Source organism: Peromyscus californicus, unplaced genomic scaffold, assembly GCF_007827085.1.
Source record: "Peromyscus californicus insignis strain IS unplaced genomic scaffold, ASM782708v3 Scaffold_11__1_contigs__length_118956290, whole genome shotgun sequence".
Lineage (NCBI taxonomy): Eukaryota > Metazoa > Chordata > Mammalia > Rodentia > Cricetidae > Peromyscus > Peromyscus californicus.
This window is the reverse complement of record NW_026294402.1, coordinates 15,812,601-15,831,492: the sequence shown is the minus strand read 5'-3', so window position 1 is coordinate 15,831,492 and position 18,892 is coordinate 15,812,601. Positions and strand designations below refer to the sequence as shown.

At 42.4% G+C, this 18,892-nt stretch overlaps 1 protein-coding gene across 1 annotated transcript in view; it reads left to right on the top strand.

The window, feature by feature from the left end:
* Positions 1–2,310: 2,310 nt before the first annotated feature.
* The window catches only part of LOC128119735 (zinc finger protein 883-like), a 34,667-nt gene continuing 18,085 nt past the window's right edge, over positions 2,311–18,892 (top strand). The window contains exon 1 of the mRNA XM_052753236.1: positions 2,311–2,425. The gene's annotated coding sequence lies outside the window, so the exon portion shown is untranslated. The remainder of the gene's footprint in view (positions 2,426–18,892) is intronic.

Genomic DNA, 18,892 nt, shown 5'->3' with positions numbered 1-18,892 from the left:
ATGAAGGAAGAGCTATGCGAAGGAACTGTGGAAAGAGCTGGGCAGTGAGTGAGTGCGTGTGTGAGTGCGTGTGTGTTAGAGTGCGAGTGTGTGTGTGAAGAAGGAGCTGAGGGGAGAACATGAACAGGCAGGAGAGAGAGCAAGAGAGATTTTCAGAGAGAAGAAAGGGCTGTGTAAGTGTGTGTGGAAAATGTAGCTGTATGTAGAGAGATGTAACTGTGTGGAGACATATTTTCAGAGATATTTTAAGAGAGAGGATTTTTTTCTTTATTAGGAATTTTTAAAAACTTATTTTACATCCCAACCACAGATCCCCCTCTCATCCCTCCTCCAAAAAGGTAAAGTCTCCCATGGGGAGTCAGCAGAGCCTGGTACATTCAGTTGAGGCAGGTCCAAGCCCCTCCCCCTGTGTCAAGGCTGTGTAAGGTGTCCCACCATAGGTAATAGGCTCTAAAAAGCCAGCTCAGGCACCAAGGAGAGATCCTGATCCTACTGCTAGTGGGGCCCATTAAGCAGATCAAGCAACACAACTGTCTCGCCTATGCAGTGGGCCTAGTCCAGTTCCATACAGGCTCCACAGCTGTTGGTCTAAAGTTCATGAGTTCCCACTAGCTTGGTTCACTTGTCTCTGTAGATTTCCCCATCATGATCTTGATGCCCCTTGCTCATAGAATCCCTCTTCCCTCTCTTCAACTGGACTCTTGGAGCTTGGCCTGGTGCTTGGCTGTGGATCTCCACATCTCTGAGAGAGGATTTCTTAAGTTGAAGTAAAAGAGAAAGTTATCAGAAAGCATGTTTCCTTATTATTTACCTCTCAGATAGAAGAAGTCTAGCCCTCAGATACAGGAGAAGTTTTTCTAAGCCCTTGCTGCCGACGTGGGTTTTCTTGTATTACACTGGTGGTAGCTGGGGGCTGGCCCCCCAAGTTACCAATACTACACCAATATTTTTTTGTGAATATTATTATTAAGAAATTTTCTACTCATTTTACATGCCAGCCACAGATCTCCCCTCCTTCCCGACCCCCAGCCTTTCCCCCACAACCCACCTTCCATTCCCACCTCCTCCAAGGCAAGGTCTCCCATGCGGAGTCACACTCAGTTGAGGCAGGTCCAAGCCCCTCCCCCTCTGCACCAAGGCTGCAAGGTGTCACACCTTAGACACTGGGCTCCAAAAAGCCCGCTCATGCTCTAGGGACGGATCCTGATTGCCCTGCCCCCCCCCCCCCCCAAACAGTTCAAGCTAAACTACTGTTTCGTGTATCGAGACACACCAATATTAAACTTATCAAAGAAGCCAGTTGGCAGAAAAAGACTTCTTCACTGGGCTTTATATAACAAATGGAGCACGCTCAAGAGAAGCCCTCACATACTTAGGAGAGGCAGGTACTATATAAATGTCATATTAAAGGTCATAAGGCTCTTGGCCCAGTGCACTTGGAACAGGTTCCTCGGGAGTGCTCCCCCCTCCTTTAAATTAGTTTTTCTTTTCTTTTCTTTTCGACCAGACTGGACTCAACTCAGGCGGCTTCTGCCTCCCCCAAGCGCTGGAATTAAAGGCGTGGGGCTCTACGCCCCCTTTGTTTTAGTTACTATTATTTTGTATGATGTGTGTGAGAGTGTGGGTGCACGTGTGAAGGGCCGAGGACTACTTGCGGGAGTCAGTTCTCCATCGGTTGAACTCAGGTCGTCAGACTTGAAGGCAAGCGCCTTTACCCTCTGAGCCACCTCATCCGCACTGCTTTCCGTTTAATAAACCGTCTTTACTTCTAACCACGTGTTCCTCGTCTAATTCTGTGGCTTCAGACACAAGCACCTGAATACTTAAGTGGGAGCACTGGGACCGGGACTCAAAGCGGTAAGAAGAGCAAGGGCGTGTGACATGCGCCGACAGGCCTGCCCTGTGTCCTGTTGGTCTGCCTGTCGCCTAACGAGGCTAGTGAGCCTGGCTCTGCGGTCAGGTCCGCCCAGACCCGAAACTCTTCTTAATCCACTCATTTCCCTGCCCCAAGGGTCTCCGGGTCAACGGGAGCACCGGAAGCCGGAGGAGATTGGAGCGGAACGCGGAAGTGACATTAGCCGCCCTCCGCGGTCTCTTCGCCCGTCAACCTGGGTGAGACTCGGTGATGCCAAGCAACGAATGTCTGTCCCTGAAGGCCTTCCAAACCGCCTGAGCGGGAGCCGGAAGCCGTCCTGCAGCCTCAAGGCGGAAGCGGAAGCGCTGTCGGCGTTGCCTTCCGTCTCTTCCGGCGGGGGTTCCGAGATTTGGAGTTCGGTTGCTCGGCAGAGGCGGCGCCCGGTGGGCGGCCTGGGGGAGGCGGGCTTGGTCCTCGGCCTTGCCGACCCGCGAGCGCCCCCAGGATCTCCGCTGCGCGGTTAGGTCTCTGTCTGGCGTCCTCAGGAGCTGGCGGATCCGGCGTCCTCAGGTGAGTGAGTGCGAGCTGAAAGCCGCGGAGAGAGCGTTGCCACCCTGTATTTACAGACAAATGTATCATCAGAAATACGGCGTCCTCTTCGCCCCTTGTTTCCAAAACTCAGTAACATTTGGGTAGGAAGCCGCTTTCTTAGTTGTCAGTGTGCATGTAAACGCGTGTGTACTGAATGAAAAACTATTCAGTCATTCTGTCCATCTGAACTTCCTAGGTCCTGCCCACAGGGGTTCAGAGCAGGGCCTGCAGGATGAAACGGTGGAGACCATTCAAGTATTGGAACTGGTTTGTTTTTGCAAAAAAAAAAAAAAAAAAAAAGTGTTTGGGTGAGGTGTGTTGATGCCAAAAAAAAAAAAAAAAAAAAAAAAAAAGCTCTCACCTCAAAGATAATAAGAGTTTATTCTGAACCAAATAATGACCATGACCCGAGAACATTTGTTGCCCCAAGTAACATGTACCAGTGTGGAAGTGGTTACATGATTTCTTTTTCTTTTTCTTTATTTTTCTGCCAGCCAGGCTACACAGCGAGAGTGACACTGTGTAGCCCTGGCTGGCCTGGAACTCCCAAAGTAGACCAGGCTGGCCTGGAACAGAATTTGGCCTGGCTCTGTCTTTGGAGTGGTAGGATTAAAGGCATAGGTGATTACACCTGGCAATGTGAACGTTTTATAATTCTAGACCAAAAGTCATATATCAAGGCAATTTCAAAACCTTGGTGGAAACACCAGGCAAAGTTGGGCTATAGCCAGGCCATAACAGGTTGTTACCCATTGGGCTGGTGGAGGTGAGTGTCCTGCTAAGAATACTGAACAAAGTTTTTACCTGACAGTTGAAATGATGTTAGGTCAGATCCAGAGGTGGGCATTAGATGGTTATTAAACCATATTAGTCTGGGAGACTAAACATAATCTCAGATAATTTTTTGCTATGGATATACAACAATCATTAAGTTCTAATTAGCCTTATAGAATCGTTGATGTAAGTATGGCCTTTTTTTTAAATTCCAGTTTTCAGCTGTTTCAAAGGAAATAGTTTGACGGTTGCAGGCTTGGTAATAGAGCTTTAAGTGTCTGGTAATGCATCATAAAATCAGAAGATTAGGGGCTGGGGAGATGGCTCAGTGCTTAGGAGCCCTTGCCGCTCTTACAGAGGACTCAGGTTCTATTCCTAGTAACCATATGGTAGCTCACAACCATCAATAATCCAGTCCTAGGTGATCTAACCCCCTCTTCTGACCTCTTTGAGCACTGGACACACACGTGGTACACAGACATACATGCAACCAAAACACACATAAAACACATAAATCTAAAAAAATAGAGATAATAAAATGTCATTAACATATGGCCTTTGTGGAAAAAAAATTCTCCACATGTTCAAAAATATGCTTTTGGTTGTTCTTGGTTCTAATACCTCATCAAAGGTGGTTTTTTTCCCCCCCAAGATTTATTATTTATGTTTTTGTCTGTGTGCTTGTATGTGCAAGTGTGTGTGGGTACCCGAAGAGGCCAGAAGAGGGATTCCCCAGAAGAGGGAGCTAGAGTTGGTTGTAAACCTGCTCCTTTGAAAGAGCGATCTCTCCAGCTCCCTTTGAAGGTTTATAGCATTGAAAGTGATTATGTCCTTAAGTTTCTTGGTGCTTAGAGCAATGGTTATAGTTATTCTGTTGTATTGTTTTGAAGCAGTCACTCATTCTTCAGAAGGTTATGTATTGTGATAACTATGTTCATTTATTTTGTAGTGCAAGGGATTGAATTCTTAGCTTTGCATATATGGTACCACTGAGGTACATTCCTAGCCTTTTCTTGACACATTTAAATGTTTTGTTCACTTCTTATATACATAAATAGTTGGTATGGCAAAGCAGCAAAATTCAGCCTATAGCTGTTCTTAGGGAGCTTGTAACAATTGGAGAAGCCTAATATTAACCAAGGAAATAAATATGTAACTGAAAATTGATGAGGACTCAAAGTAAGGGGCAATATTTTTCCTGTCTTTGTATGTCAAGTGAAGAAAAGAATGATAGTTTAATCCAAAATACTAGATGTTAGAGTTAGTCATGCTGAGAGGGAAGGAAGTAGGAGGCAGTGACCCCTTCCTTCCTCCCAAAATATTGGTAGGTATTGGGGCTATCTTTTTCAGAGTGTCACCTGAGTTTCCTTGGAGAAGACTGGTATTGTTATGTCAGGATTGACAGGCAATGTGTAAATAAAAGGAAGGAGACCTATCTCAACAGAAGCACACTGCCCTTTACTGCAGAAGTGGAGACTGTGTGCCAAGGTGGGGTTTTAGAAGGCAGAAAAAAGATGGAAATTTTATCTGTATGTTGTTCTTTGTAGTCTCAGGGCCAAGACATGCCTGCAGATGTTTTTTTTTTTTTTATCATGTGTTGACCTTGTCAGGTTTCTCTTGGCTCCTGACTGCAGATGTTCTCATCACTGTTGGCTTCCTTTTATGACAGGTTTTCTCATCAGTATGTAGAGTCCAGTTTCTCAAGTCCTCTGAGACCCTTTATTTTAGGTCACTCACTCTCCAGTGCAATGTTATGCTTGTGTTCCTGAAGAAGGTGGGTTTCATTGAGCTCTTGCTTGCAGCAGTAGTGCTTGAAGACAGCTCTATTAGGTAGCCTGGAAAACATGTATTATTTCCCTTTGGAGATGGAAGCAGTCTCCAGCTAAGAGGCTGTTCAAATAGGCACAGAACATGTTGGAACACTACAAAATTGATTGGAGCCCAGTAATTGCTAGATGTTGAATGGATAGAATCAGTAATTTCAAGAATATTGCTTCTTGGGGGCTGGGTGGTACCACCACCAAATTAAGATTGTAGGAAGCCATTAATAGATGCCCTGTATGTTTGGTTTTAGCAAGCAAAGCTGGACACAGATGGAGAAACAGTAGAGATTATCACTCTCCTAAAATGGTTTCTAATATAAAGTTTAGCCCTGGAGTTCTTATTTTAACATATTTTCTCTGTTAGGTGTTTGAACTGGGGATCTGTGCTACCATTTTATCAAACCAGGAAGTTGGGAATGTCTTTGATTTTATTTTACTGTCTCCTGTGTTAGAAGGTTTATGGTCAATATGGGATGTTTTTCTGTAATGAAGACTATGACTATGGGAAATCTAAGCAAGAATAGAGTTCAAGTAAAGCTTGCCTATTGTTTTCTTCTGTATGTATTCATTTGCTTGAGACTTTAGGGCCATATTTAAATTTAGTGGGATTCCTCAGGCATAGCTATAATCTGAAAGCAAGATTGACTGAACTCATCCATTTTTGTTAAGTGGTGTATTTTAGCAAGAGTTAAAGTCTAAATGCATCCCTGTCCCCTTAGTTTAAAAGCAGAAAGTAATCTGAGTCAAGTGGCAATGTATAAGACCTGGCACATAAAAGGACCGTGCTAAGATTCCCTAGCTTTAAATTATTATCAAATGAAGAACTTGAAATTGAGAACACTGTTGATCTCCTTGGTGTTGATTGTGTCTGTGTAGAGTGGGGGCTTGTCTTGTTAGTTAAATACTAATAGAGAAAGGAAAGAATTGTTGGTACCTAAGAGAGACTGTTAGGTTCTGGGGTTGTGCAAATAATGGGGGTCAGACCACCGAAGTCAATTAACTGGAAGCAAACTTTATTCCTTTACTTCGGGGTACAAAAACTTCTAACTAGATCAGGATCTGGCTCTGTGACCCTGAAATGAGACCATAAGCATCTTTTTATAGCAATGACCATATGCAGGATGGGGAGTGCATTCCTGGATTGGGATTTACAACCTTTGGGGAATGCATCCTGGGATCGGGATTTACAGCCTCTGATTACAGGTTGTTAGTTCAAGATGTTTACATAGCTGTGGGTCTGTTTTAATTCTTAACTGACTGCTCCCTCCACCCCCACCCCCATATCTGGAGAGAATGTAGGGCAAAGGGTCATGTAATTTAAAGCAGCTATCAGCTCCAGTACCTCTAGAATATGTGTATAGGCTATATAAATAGGCATATGATTTTTCATATTCCTGGGCTCTTTAATACAACTCATTTTATTTATTTTATTACTTATTTATAATACTTATTAACTGATTTTATTTGCTAGTTTTTTTCTTGATACATAGGAATTCTGTATTTTGGTGTATGGTGTAGTATTTTTACTACCATTTGTATAATGTGTAATGACCAGAAGAAGGTAATTGTCTTGTCTACAACCTCAATCATGTTTCTTTGTGTTAGGAACATTGAAAAATCTTGTCTATATTATCTGTCTTTATTTTTAAGGATTTTATTTATTTTTATTTTTGTATGTGAATGTTTTGCCAGCATATAAGTATGTGAACCATGTATATACAGGTGCCCAAGTCAGTGCCAGCGTGTGAATGCTGAGACCCATACCTCAGTCCTCTGCAAGAATAGCAAGCACTTTTAACAGCTGAGTCATTTCTCCAGCCCCTGTTAGTTGTTTTGGGATCTTCAGTTAATGGTTCTCAAACAGTTTTCCTGCAGTGTTACAGAACATTAGGATGTATTTTTCCTGGTCAACTATACCCTTGTAGCAGTTCATTGTAGAAAGGTTTTCCTGTGAGAATAAGAAAAGGAATAGGGTAGGAGTCTTTTTATTTTGAGATTAGGGCCATCCCAGGGAGAGACTGCTCAGGGGCATCAGGACTGTCTCCTTCCTTATTTTGCTTTATCAGCCAGAGAAAGAAACTGGACACTTAGATGGTGGCTAAAAGCCTAGAACAGAACAGAACAAAACAAAAGGTGAGAGAAGAGACCAGACTCCTGCTGACTGAGAAGACAAAGGAACTTTAAATACAGTGCACATGACAGATTGAGTGAAGATAACGAGAGCCATAGATCCATTTATCCGTCCGTCCATCCGTCCGTCCATCCGTCCATCCTTCCTTTTTTTTCAGTGCTGGGGATGAAACCTAGGTCCTTGAGCACGCTGGGCAAGTGCCCCACCTCTGAGCTGTACTCCAAGCTGTTCTTAGTGACTGTAATATCAGATCCTGAGACACTAGAGTTGAAAATACAGGATAATCAAATATATTGTATATAAGAATATTTTATTATAAATAATATAAAACATATATATGATTAATTATACATATGAAAAATAAAAGTTCCATAACTTAATCTCATTCTAAATAGAAAACTTACATATTAAATTTGTGTGTAATAAAAGAAATTCAGAAGGCTGAGGCAAGGGATCACCTCTTTCAGCTTGGGCAACATAATACTGAAACCCCTCTCCCTCATCAGAAGGCAAAAAAAAAGATCAAAAGGGCACTAATTGGGTTTAGGGCCTTTACTGACATGTGCTAAAAGTAGCCAACTGACAAAATTCATGAAATTCATTAATTCTAGGACTCAAATTATATTTATACCATAGGATATTATTATAATTATAATAATAATTATTATTATTATTTTCTTTTTTGAGACATGGTCTCTCTATATAGCACTGGCTCACTTTATAGACCAAGCTGACTTCAAAGTCACAGAGATCCCCCTGCCTCTGCCTCCCAAGAGCTGGGAAATGGTATATGCCACCATGCCTGGCTCATCCTGTCAGATTAAAACGTGTCTCTATAGCCTTAAAGAGTTAAAATGGAGCAATTGATATGCTTCACTCTTAACTGTGGACTTGCTTGCATTTTATAATAGTCACAGTACCCATTGCCCTAAAATGCTCCAAATACATACACAACAGAATAAAAAATGTTAAGAATAAAATTAGTCCCTTTTTTTTGAATATATGGAAGATAGAGTTTTTTTTTGTTTTGCCCCTGCTGGCCTTGAACTCACTGTTATTTATTACACCAATGTTATTTATTAAGTGGTGCTGTTCACTGTGAGAGAAAAGTCACAAGGTACAACAAAACCCACTATAAGAGTTTGTTAAGGGAAGGGACTAGGAAAGATGTGCATAGGCCTATGGAACGACTGTGCAGGAAGAGGGGGGATGAGTAAGTGGAACCCGCTTTTATAAGTTCCCCCTGCACATGTGCATATGGGCTTACGTAGCTACACCACAAATGCGCATAGATTACCTGATCACGCACAAATTATGTGATCATGCAGTGCTAGATTAGTAGGACGTAAGGCCCTGGGAGGACTAAGCATCTTGCCAGCGCACGCTCGGTCATGGGGGAGTGGTTAGGAATTCTAACATTCCAGACTCTTTGTTTTTTCTTTTATAAAAAATGGCGGATGAATGGGAATGGGGGCGCTGTGACTCCCCAACCTGCTTCTAGCTGACTCGGTGGCTGTGGGTTAACTTTTGGGGGTAAGGAAGGGGCCTCTGGGGGTAGCCAGACGTCCTGAGGTAGTGAATTGTCCTCCTCTGCTTTGGGAATCGTCCATCGTCTTCTGCTGCTTTGGGCTCTGTGACTGTTTTGAGTCTGACAAGGTGCTGGTGAGACAGAAGAAGTTTAGAAAAACATTTTACCTTGGGGGAGGTCCCTGAGGGGTCCCAGGGTAAGGGAAGGGGTCCCAGACCACAAAAGTTTGAATTATACTTATCTGAAGTGGATCTTACCTGTCCAGGTGGATTCAAGCTGGCTCTGGAGCTCAGAAGAATTTTTAAACATATTAAGAAGCAGCCACAGGGAATTTAAAATCTTGAGCTGGTAACCAGGATATTATAATGTTTAGTACTCTGCTATCAGAATTTTATTGGTTAGTGTTGGCAACAGAGAGAGAAAAATCTGGAGCATGCTTTTTTTTCTGAGAAGTCAGAAATGATAGGCGTAAGTCCTCTAAGGCTCTGGAGTGAGAGAGGGTACTGAGCTTGGGTAATGTACTTGGTAGAGTCCTGCAACTGGATAATAATAGGGAGATGGTGCCTAGCGATAGAAGGCTTCTGGGTATCCCAGACCCTGGGGTCCACCTGAGAGACTGGCAAGGGAAATGAAATATTAGAGCTAGTAGGCTGGGTGGCTAGGAGGAGGAGGAGAGGAGCTGCTGATGACTCTGGAGTGAGGCGAATGGGGGGAGCAAATGAAATAAAAGCTCCTGCCTTAGCTAGAAAATCTCGTCCCATTAGGGGCACAGGGCAGGTTGGCACAACTGAAAATATGTGGATGAGAGGGATACCCCTGAAAATACAGTTAAGTGGTGGGGTCTGGTGAGGTAGGTAAGGCTGTCCCCCAATCCCAACAATAGGGAGATGAGAAGGTGAGGTGGGACCTCAAAATTCCCTCAGGACTGAGTAAGTGGCTCCACTGTCCAAAAGGAAGGAAATGGATTGCTCTGATACTGCAATGGCTACCCTGGGTTCCCTATGAGAGATGGCACCTTCAATTGTCCACCACCAAGCCGAGGAGATCCTCTGGAGGGTGGTCTTAGTTTGATGTCCCCATGCCATGAGGTGCATGGGGGCAGTCAGCTGACCAGTGTCCCTCTTGGTGGCACTTTGGACAAGGCCCAGATGGTGGCCCACATGGGGCAGGGCAGGCACGAGCCCAGTGGCCTTCTCTACCACACTTAAAACAGGGCCTGAAGGCCTTCGGGCGGCCGGTCGGATAGCATGTGCCAGCATTTGGCAGTTCTGTTTATGGGCTTTCTCATCTCTCCCATGGTATACCTTAAATGCCACAGCTAAGACTTCTGCCTATGGAGCCAGAGACCCTCTCTCCAGATGCTTAAGTTTAGCCCTGATGTCAGGGAAGCTCTGTGAGACAAAGTGGGTCATAAGGAGCTGTCTGCCCTTTGGGCCCTCAGAATCTAGGCTAGTATACTGTAAGAGAACCTTTGTAAGCTGTTCTGAAAAACGGGACTGATTTTCTTCCTTATCTTGAATTACATTCTTTAGCTTTTCATAGTTTACTGGTTTGAGGGCAGCCCTATGAAGACCTGCCAGGAGGCAGGTTATAAATCGATCCCTAGCTAGAGAGCCACCTGGGGTATTGTAATCCCAATGTGGGTCCTGATAGGGAACTGCCTCGGCCCCTGGTGGATGGGCAGCATTAGTCTGATGAACCTCGTCTGCATGAATCCTGGCCTGATCCCAAACTTATCTGTGCTCCTCAGGGCAGTTCGAGAACAAGTGTCAGGAGGAGTGAAAGTAGGAGCCAGAGTCGGGGCGGTTGGAGCAGCCTGATATTGGAGAGGTAGAGGAGGCTAGAGGAGGAGCTGAAGGGGCAGACACCCGAGGAGCGAGAAGCGGGAGCAGGAGGTCGAATAGGTGGGGGTTCAGAGCGGAAGTTAGAGGTTCCTTCGGTTCAGGTTGCATGGCTAGGAGCATATGGGCAGGAGAAAAAGAATCAAGAAGGCAGGGTTTGGAACTTAGGTTAAAAAAAAAAGCCTGGATATAATGTAACTCTTTTCATTTGTTCACTGGCAGAAGTTACATAATTCCCATAAAATTCGGGGTCCAAGGAGCCATTAATTGGCCATTTTTTATTGTTACCTAAGGGATTTTTAGGCCATTTCTTTCCTTTTTTAAAAATCATTAAGAAAGCCGCGCGGTGGTGGCGCACGCCTTTAATCCCAGCACTTGGGAGGCAGAGGCAGGTGGATCTTTGTGAGTTTGAGGCCAGCCTGGTCTGCAGGGAAAGATCCAGGAAAGGCGCAAAGCTACACAGAGAAACCCTGTCTCAAAAAAAAAAAAAAAAAAAAAAAAAAAAAAATTAAAAAAAAATCATTAAGAAATTTTCTATTCATTTTACATACCAACTACAGATCCCCCCTCCTCTGACCCCAACCTCCCTCCTCAACCCTCCCCCCGTTCCCACCTCCTCCAAGTCAAGGTCTCTCATGGGGAGTCAGCAGTTGAGGCAGATCCAAGTCCCTCCCCCCTGCACCAAGGCTACGCAAGGTGTCACATCTTAGGCACTAGGCTCCAAAAAGCCCGCTCATGCACCAGGGACAGATCACCCTACCTGGGAGCTCCCCAAACAATTCAAGCTAAACAACTGTCTCGTGTATCCAGAGGGCCTGGTCCAGTCCCATGGGGGCTCCACAGCTATTGGTCCACAGTTCGTGGGTTTCCACTGTTTTGGCTGACCATCTCTGTACATTTTCCCATCATGATCTTGACGTCCCTTGCTTATAGAATCTCTCCTCTCTCTCATCTATTGGACTCCTGGAGCTCAACCTGGCGCTTGGCTGTGGATCTTTGCATCTGCTTCCATCAGTTACTGGATGAAGGCTCTATGATGACAGGGTATTCACTAATCTGGTTACTGGAGTAGACCAGGTCAGGCACCCTCTTGAGTGTTGCTAGTAGTCTAAGGTGTGGTAATCCTTGGGGATTCTTGGGAATTTCCCTAGCACCCTGTTTCTTCCTATTCCCGTGATGTTTTCATTATTATGGTATCTCTTTCCTTGCTTTCCCACTCTGTCCCTGTTTCAGCTCAGACCTCCCATTTCCTTATGTTCTCATCCTCCATTCCTTGCCCTCCATTCACGCCCCCCACCCCCAGTTTGCTCATGTAGATCTCATCTATTTCTCCTTTGCTGGGCTATCTATGTGTTCCTCTTAGGGTCCTCCTTGTTAGCTAGCTTCTCTGGACTTTTGGGTTGTAGTCTGGTTATCCTTTGATTTACATCTAGTATCCACTTATGAGTGAGTACATACCATGTTTGTCCTTCTGAGTCTGGGTTACCTCACTCAGGATGATATTTTCTAGTCCCATCCATTTGCCTGCAAATTTCATGATGTTTTTGTTTTTTTACTGCTGAGTAGTACTCCATTGTGTATATGTGCCACATTTTCTTTATCCATTCTTTGGTTGAGGGACATCTAGGTTGTTTCCATGTTCTGACTATTATGAATAATGCTGCTATGAATATAGTTGAGTATGTGTTGTTGTGGTAAGATTGAGCATTCCTTGGTTATATGCCCAAGAATGGTATAGCTGGGTCTTGAAGTAGATTGACTCCCAATTTTCTGAGAAACTGCCATACTGATTTCCAAAGCGGCTGTACAAGTTTGCACTCTCACCAACAGTGGAGGAGTGTTCCCCTTGCTCTGCATCCTCACCAACATAGACTGTCATTAGTGTTTTGATCATAGCCATTCTGACAGGTGTAAGGTGTCAGAGTTTGCATTTCCCTGATGACAAAGGATGTTGACCAATTCCTTAAATGTTTTTCGGCCGTTTGAGATTCTTATGTTGAGAATTCTCTGTTTATCTCTGTAGCCCATTTTTAATTGGATTGTTTGATATTTTGATATATAGCTTCTTTACTTCTTTAATTATTTAGGAGATCAGTCATCTGTCAGATGTGGGGTTGATGAAGATCTTTTCCCATTCTGTAGGCTGTCGTTTTGTCTTATTGACCATGTCCTTTGTCCTATAAAATCTCAGTTTCAGGAGGTCCCTTTTATTAATTGTTGCTCTCAGTGTCTGTGCTACTGGTGTTATATCTAGAAAGTAGTCTCCTGTGCCAGTGCATTCAAGACTACTTCCTACTTTCTCTTCTATCAAGTTCAGTGTAACTGGATTTATGTTGAGGTCTTTGATCCACTTGGACTTGAGTTTTGTGCATGGTGACAGATATGGATCTATTTGCAATCTTCTACATGTTGACATCCAGTTATGCCAGCACCATTTTGTTAGAGATGCTTTCTTTTTTCCATTGTACAGTTTTGGCTTCATTGTCAAAAATCAGGTGTTCATAGGTGTGTGGATTAATGTCAGAGTCTTCAGTTCGATTCTGTTGGTCCACATGTTGGTTTTTATGCCAATATGCAAGCTGTTTTTATTACTGTAGCTCTATAGTGGAGCTTGAGGTCAGGGATGATGATGCCTCCAGAGGTTGCTTTATTAAACAGGATTCTATTAGCTATCCTGGGTTTTTTGTTTTTCCATATGAAGTTGAGTATTGTTCTTTCCAAATCTGTGAAGAATTGTGTTGGGATTTTGATGGGGATTGCACTGAATCTGTAGATTGCCATTTTTACTATGTTAATCCTACTTATTCATGAGCATGGGAGATCTTTCCATTTTCTGGTATCTTCTTCGATTTCTTTCTTCAAAGATTTAAAATTCTTGTCATACAGGTCTTTCACTTGCTTAGAGTTTCCCCACGGTATTTCATATTATTTGTGGCTATTGTAAAGGGTGATGTTTCTCTGATTTCTTTCTCAGCCAATTTATCATTTGTATATAGGAGGGCTACTGATTTTTTTTTAGTTAATATTGTATACTGCCACATTACTGAAGGAGTTTATCAGCTGTAAGAGTTCCCTGGTAGAATTTTTGAGGTCACTTATGTATACTATCATATCGTCTGCAAATAGTGAAAGTTTGACTTCTTCCTTTCCAATTTGTAAGCCCTTGATTTTGTTTTGTTGTCTTACTGCTCTAGCTAGAACTTCAAGTACTATGTTGAATAAATATGGGGAGAGTGGACAGCCTTGTCTTGTTCCTGATTTTAGTGGAATCGCTTTGAGTTTCTCTCCATTTAATTTGATGCTGGCTGTCAGCTTGCTGTAAATTGCCTTTATAATGTTTAGGTATGTTCTTTGTATTTCTGATCTCTCTAGAACCTTTATTATGAAGGGGTGTTGGATTTTGTCAAAGGCCTTTTCAGCATCTAATGAGATGATCATGTGTTTTTTTTCTTTCAGTTTGTTTATATGGTTTATTACATTGACAGATTTTTGTATGTTGAACTAACCTTGCATCCCTGGGATGAAGCCTATGTGGTCATGGTAGATAATTGTTTTGATGTGTTCTTGGATTTGGTTTGCCAATATTTTATTGAGGATTTTTGCATCAATGTTCATGAGGGTAATTTGTCTGTAATTCTTTTTCTTTGTTGAATCTTTATGTGATATGGATATCAGGGTAACTGTAGCATCATAAAAAGAATTTGGTAATATTCCTTCTGTTTCTTTTATGTGGAACAATTTGAAGAGTATTGGTATTAGCTCCTCTTTGAAAATCTGGTAGAATTCTGTGCTGAAACTGTCTGGTCCTGGGCTTTTATTTGTTGGGAGGCTTTTAATGGCTGTTTCTATTTCCTTAGGGGTGGGGTTATTGGTTTATTTAAATAGTTTATCTGGTCTTGATTTAACTTTGGTATGTGGTACCTATCTAGAAAATTGTCCATTTCTTTCAGATTTTCCAATTTTGTGGGGTACAGGTTTTTGAAGTATGACCTGATGTTCTTTGAATTTTCTTATTGTCTGTTGTTATATCTCCCTTTCCATTTCTGATTTTGTTAATTTGGATGCTCTCTCTCTACCTTTTGGTTAATTTGGGTAAGGGCTTGTCTATCTTGTTGATTTTTCTCAAAGCATCAACTCTTTGTTTCATTGATTCTTTGTATTGTTCTCTTTGTTTCTATTTTATTGATTTCCGCCCTCAATTTGATTATTTCCTGGCTTCTCCTCTTGGGTGAGTTTGCTTCTTTTTGTTCTAGAGCTTTCAGGTGTGTTGTTAAGTCATTAGTGTGAGTGCTATGAATTTTCCTCTTAGTACTGCTTTCATAGTATTTCCTAAGTTTGGGTATGTTGTACATTCATTTTCATTAAATTCTGAGAAATCTTTAATTTCTTCCTTGACCCATTGGTGATTCAGTTGGGCATTATTCAGTTTTCATGAGATTGTAGGCTTTCTATAATTTTTGTTGTTGTTGAAATCTAACTTTAAGCCATGGTGGCTGATAAAATACAGGAGATTATTCCAATTTTTTTGTATCTGTTGAGATTTGCTTTGTGACCGAGCATGTGGTCAATTTTAGAGAAGGTTCCATGGGGTGCTGAAAAGAAGGTATATTCTTTTGTGTTAGGGTGTGTAAGTCCATTTGAGTTAATGTCAGTTAGTTCCCTTATTTCTCTATTAAGTTTCTGTCTGGCAGACCTGTCTATTGGTGAGAGTTGGATGAAGTCTCCCACTACTTTTGTAAGGGTTTGATGTGTGATTTAAGCTTTAGTAATGTTTCTTTTACAAATGTGGGTGCCCTTGTATTTGGGGCATAAATGTTCAGAATTGAGACTTCATCTTGGTGGATTTTCCTTGTGATAAATATGCAATGTTCTTCCTGATATCTTTTGATTGATTTTAGTTTGAAGTCTGTTTTATTAGATGATTTTAGTTTGAAGTCTGTTTTATTAGATGTTAGGATAGCTACATCAGCTTGCTTCCATTTGATTGGAAAGTCTTTTCCCAGCCTTTTGCTCTGAGGTAGTGTCTGTCTTTGAAGTTGATGTGTGTTTCTTGTATGCAGCAGAAGGATGGATCCTGTTTTGGTATCCATTCTTTTAGCCTGTGTCTTTTTATAGGTGAGTTTAGACCATTGATATTGATGGATATTAATGAACAGTGAATGTTCATTCCTGTTATTTTTTGGTGGTAGTGTTGTGTTTCCCTTTTTGGTATTTGTTGGTGTGGGATATTCTATTTCCTGAGTTTTCATGGGTGTGTCTAATTTCCTTAGGTTGGATTTTTCCTGCTAGTGCTTTCTGTAGGGCTAGATTTGTGGATAAGTATTGCTTAAATCTGGTTTTATCATGGAATATTTTGTTTACTATGTGTATGTTGATTGAGAGTTTTGCTGGGTATATTAGTCTGGGTTGGCAACCATGGTCTCTTAGTGTCTGCATAATGTTTGTCTAGGATCTTCTATCTTTCATTGTCTCCATTGAGAAGTCTGGTGTTATTCTGATGGGTCTGCCTTTATATGTTACTTGGCCTTTTTCCTTTTCAGCTCTTAATAGTTTTTTTTTTTTATTTTGTATGTTTAGTAGTTTGATTAGTATGTGGTCAGGGGACTTTTTTTTTTTTTTTTGATCCAGCCTATTTGGTGTTCTGTATGCTTCTTGTATCTTCATAGGTATTTCTTTCTTTAGGTTGGGAAATTTTTCTTCTATAATTTTGTTGAATATATTTTTCGTGCTTTTGAGCTGGTATTCCTCTCCTTCTTCTATCCCTATTATTCTTAGGTTTGGTCTTTTTATGGTGTCACAAATATCCTGGACGTTTTGTGTTATGTCTTTGTTGGCTTTAGTGTTTTCTTTGACTGATGAATCTATATCGTCTATTGTATCTTTAATGCCAGAGATTCTCTCTTCCATCTCTTGCATTCTGTCATCTATGCTTGAACCTGTAGTTCCTGTTTGTTTACTCAGATTTTCCCTTTCCAGCATTCCCTCAGTTTGTGTCTTCTTTATTCTCTCTGTTTCAGTTTTCAAATCTTGAACTGTTTCCTTCACCTGTTTAATTGCTTTTTCATGGTTTTCTTGGCTTTCTTTCGGGGATTTATTGATTTCTTCCAATTTTTTTTTGTTTTTTCCTCGATTTCTTTAAGGGAGTTTTTCTTTTCCCTTTTAAAGGCTTCTATCATCTTAAAATTGTTTTTAAGGTTGATTTCTTCTGTTTCTTCTGCATTGGGATGTTCAGGCCTTACTAATGTAGAACCACTAGGTTCTGATGGAGCCATATTGGTCTTTATGTTGTTGACTGTATTTTAGCACTGGCGTCTTATCAACTCTCCCTCCACTCGATGCAAGTGGTGTCTGTGTCTGAGGGAACGTCTCTTGGTTCAGTCATTACTCTTGGTCCAGTGGGAGCTCTTGGTCTAATTGGGGCTCTTGGTCCAGTAGGTGCTGATGGACTCTGTCTCAGGGAACAGTGCTTAGTCCAGTCGGCATTAGCTGACTCTGTCTCAGGGAGCAGCTGCAGTCTTGGAAGGTGGGTGAGGTGGGGCTTGAGGGTTACAGGGTCTGGTGGGGGATGGTAGTAATTTGACCTGTGTGCAGGAGACCTGCCTACTATAGGCTATTTCTTAGTGTAAAGGCAGATAAGCTTAGAAGTTTATTAAGCGGCACTGTTTACTGTGCGAGAAAAGCCATGAGGTACAACAAAATCCACTATAAGAGTTTATTAAGGGAAGGGAATGGGAAAGATGTGCATAGGCCTATGGAATGACTGTGCAGTTAGAGGGGGAGGAATAAGTGGAACCTGCTTTTATAGGTTCCCCTGCACATGTGCATATGGGCTTACGTAGCTATGCCATGAATGCACATAGATTATAGGATTACTGTTGTTTTTTGCAGTGCTCTTACCCTGCGAGGAAAAGTCATGAAACATGACAGAATCCACTAACAGGGGTTTTATTAAGATAAGGGAGAGGGACAGATGTGCACAGGGACAGATGTGTGAAGGGGGCCTGGGAATCATGGCGCCAGCTTATAAAGGTTGGGCTGAGCCTGTGCACACAGGCCCATGTGGCTATTCTACGCATGCACATAGATCACATGGTTGTGTTGCATGCTTTATGCAACCGTGTAAAGCCACGGGGTCCTGGGTCGTGTGAGACAGTGACTAGGAGGAATTGACTAGGTCCCGCTGGCATGCAGGACCATGACCAACCGTGGGGGCGTGTTGTGAATTCATATCAATTACAATGCTTGAAAATTACATAGGATGTAAGGGCCCTGTGATGACTTAGCATCTTGCCCATGCACACACAGTCCTGTTGTTGGTTAAGCGGTGGTGCTCGTGGCTGCCAAGGCCGCCAGAGGAGAGTGCTGGTTGGCGGAAAAATCACGAGCCATAGTTACCTTTTTAGAGCTTTATTGGGAGAGAGAGGGAGAGGAGTGGGGAAGAGAGAGAGAGAACAGATGGAAGGAGAGAGAGCGGAATAGGGGACGCACAGAGGGCATGCCCGCTTTTTAGGCTGGGACTGGGGGAGTGGCTAGGAATTCTAACATTCACTGTCCTCTCCTTCCTCAGCTTCTAGGGTTGTAAAGTCAGTTTTTGTCATTTCAAATTGGCTTGATAGGTGCTAGAAAGATGACTCAGTGGTTAAGTACTCACTGGTGCTCTTCCAGAGGACCTGGGTTTGATTCTTAGTATCACATGATGGCTCTTTGTATCAGGAACACCCCTGCTCCACCCCCATCTCACCTCGAGAATTCACTTTACACATAGAAAAAATGAGAAAGCTCTTTAATGATACTGAGGGTCTGGCTCTGGCTAATGTCTGAAGAGGAGCTGGCCATGAATAGACAATCTTTCTAACTTACATATACTTTAGGCTTATGCATTTCACATATGCATTCATCCTTAAATCTCTTTCAGATCCTAGCTCCAAGTTACACTTTGAACAATGTAACAGAGACAGGAGACTAAAATTTAGGCAGATAGGAGATTTACACAGTAAAGATATTGCATATAGCCAGAATTATTTTAAGTGCAACAGTGTTGTTGTTTTTCAAATAATTGTTACCCAGGCTCATCTTGACCACCTGGCAGAATTATGCTTTTGTTAAGGAAAGAACAGGGTTTTATGGCAGGCAGGATTTAAGGGTGGTTGTATCACCCTGTACTGCCTCTTGAATAGCATGTTCTCTGGTAAAGAATTGGGCCTAATGGCCCATTGTAAGTCAGGGTTGTCTCCTTTTGTTATGGGAAAGCCTAATGGGTAGTCAGTCCTGGTAAACAAACATTTAAGTCCAGCATTGTTGCTTGAGTTTTCCTGCCTGGCCCACAGTCAGGACAAATCTCTCTCACCT